The 2,732-nt window shown below is 50.6% G+C and overlaps 1 pseudogene; it reads right to left on the bottom strand.

Moving 5' to 3' along the window:
* Positions 1-1,642: 1,642 nt before the first annotated feature.
* Positions 1,643-2,029, bottom strand: LOC102755021 (annotated as a pseudogene).
* Positions 2,030-2,732: the final 703 nt, after the last annotated feature.

Genomic DNA, 2,732 nt, shown 5'->3' with positions numbered 1-2,732 from the left:
GGGCATCATCAGACTGCCAAACTACAGCGGGAAGGCAGGAGAGGGTTGGGGGTGGGTGGGTAAGAGATCAACCGAAGGACTTGTATTCATGCATATAAGTATAACCAATGGACACAAGATCCTGCGGGGTAGGGGAGGCCAGGGGAATTTCAAGGGGGTGGGGGAAGAAGGAGACATATGTAATACTCTTTGCAATACTTTAAGCAATAAAAAAAAAATGAATAAAGAGACATTTTAAAGAAAAAAAAGAGAAATACCAGATGTGATCACATGGTACCTTAAAGGTTAGACTCCAGCTTCTGCAAGCCAGTAGGAGGAAATGACAGGGCCTTAAGAAAGTCAGGCAGGGCTTTTCCCTCAGGGGAGGGCATGGATCTGCCTAGGTCTGGCATCGCAAGGCTGGTGGCGGGCACACTGCTCACAGCGCACTGCTGGCCTGCAGCAAATGCCACTGCTGGCAAGTGGGGTGGCTGGCGGGAGGGCCCTCCTCATGCCTCTGCTCAGGGAGATCTGAAGGAACCTTTGGCTTTTCAGAAAAGCAGGCACTCCACCCCCGAGCCAGAGAGCAGCCCAGGGCGGCTCTGGGCAGGAAACGCACAGAAAGCGGGGCCATCTGATGGGCCCAAGTGAAGGTGGGCCCAGCAAACGTGCACAGGCAGAAGGAATCTGGACAGCTGGGCCCACTGGCACACAGACTTTTCTAGCTCTAATGGAATGTGGTGTCTCTTGTTCCCAGGGAGACAAAGGGCAGGTTCGGTCTGTTCTCTCGGTGTTCACTTCTCTCCCCATGCAGTCTGTGCTCTTTATGTGTGTCCAGAATTGGCTATCCGTCTGTCTGGCCAGTGGCCTCTTCCAGAACTCAGAGACAGCTCTAGAGGTGAGTGATGACAAACACGAGTTTGTCTCAATTGCTCTGGGGCAGGCTGCCTTGATGGCGGGGCAGTGCTGGTCTTGGTACCCACACTGAGATCTCCTCCTAGAGGTACTACCTTTGGGCAAACTACCTGCCCTCTTATTTTTCAGCAAGATGACTCCTGGAATAACAGAGTTATCTCAGAGATGCAAACTTTCTTTGGTCCTTCTGGGGTCGCCCTGCACAGGGACCCCTGGTTGCACAGGGAGTGACATTCAGGGTTGCTGTGGTCCATTTTAAGTCTTCTTTGATGTCTGTCTGAAATGAACACCCCCGTAATGAACACCCTCATTTCTTATGCTCCCTTAGGTGTGCAGATTTGATTGTCTTAGTACTCAGAAGCATAAAACGATTGAGCTTTCCTCCTAATCTCAATCCAACCCTCCCACATTTGTGTCCCTTTTGTTTTTAAGACCACAGGCAGGACTTTTAGTCAATGGCTGAAATAGTTCTAGAGCTAAACTCTGAGCAGCTTCATTTAGCTCAGAACTCGGCAGGTTCTGCTAATGGCCCCTCACCAAACAGGACTCCCTGGGAACAAAGTTTCGGGTCAGTTTCTAGCTTTGATTTGGAAATGTAAGGCAAAGGAAGGGTGCGTTGCTTTGCCTTAGATCTCCCACTGGAAAAGTGTTTGGAAGAAAATGCAGTCTCATTGCCGGGGAAATACCAAATGTCGGGAACCAAATGTTGGAAACCAGGCATGGTAGGGGAGGACGTTGGGTCCTCGTAGTCACTTGTGAGGCTGCTGGATGTGCTGGGTTCTATGGGACAGGTAGTTGTCCATAGAGGCGTGGGGTTTCTGGTGAGCCACCTGGGTGGCCACCAGAGGGAAGTCTTTGTTGCTCTGGGCAATGACACTGGCGATGTACATGGTGGGTTTAGGCGGGCTGGGCTCGGTCTCCCACTCCTCCTCATCCTTGTCTTTCTCTTCTTTGGTGTCTCCAGAATGCGGGTGTTTCTGCATGATTCACATTCCACCAGCTTTCACAGCGGGCAGGTGTACAGCTTTTGTCTCTTGCTTCTCCTTGGGAGGCGAAGACATGGTGCGACTGGAGAGCCTGGGACGGCAGCGGAGGTGGCGGTGGGTTCGTAGGTCAGGAGGAGCCGGAGCCACTTGGCAGCATGCGTGAGGTCCTAAATAGACACTTTTGGAAAGTGGACATAAGGAAGGCCAAAAGACATGAAAAATGCTCAAAGTCACTAATCATTTGAGAGATTCAAATCAAAACCACAATGAGATACCATCTCACAACTGTCAGAATGGCTATCATAAACAAATTGAACAAATGACAAGTGCTGGTGAGGCTGTGGAATGAAAGGAACCCTCCTGCACTGCATGTGGGAATGCAGATTGATGCAGCCACTGTGGAAAACAGTACAGAGTTTCCTCAAAAAATTCAAAACGGAACTGCAATTTGACCCAGTAATCCCACTTCTAAGACTATATCCCAAGAAACCAGAAATACCCATCAGAAAAGCACCCCTATGGGAGAACCAAGATGACGGCAGAGGTAAAGACCGGAGAATGCTGCCTCGCAAACCACTTCAAAAATACAACTAAAAGATGGAACGGACATCACCCAGAACCACAGGAAAGCTGGCTGAGGGGAAATTCTTCAACTAGAAGGAAAGAGAACAGCATACCGAGACTCAGAGGAGGTGCAGTGCGGAAAATACAAATGTGCGGAGGTGCGCACGGAGCGGGCTGGTGGCTGAGGGCGCAGTTGTCATTTTCAATAGGGAGGGAGGCTCAGGCCCTGAGCTCCAGTTCTGGGTGAGTCTCTAGGGACTCAGACTCAAACGGGAGAAGCGGGACGGT

This window comes from Myotis davidii, unplaced genomic scaffold (genome assembly GCF_000327345.1).
Source record: "Myotis davidii unplaced genomic scaffold, ASM32734v1 scaffold911, whole genome shotgun sequence".
Lineage (NCBI taxonomy): Eukaryota > Metazoa > Chordata > Mammalia > Chiroptera > Vespertilionidae > Myotis > Myotis davidii.
Note: the sequence above shows the minus strand (reverse complement) of the source record. Positions and strands in the feature narration are given on the sequence as shown.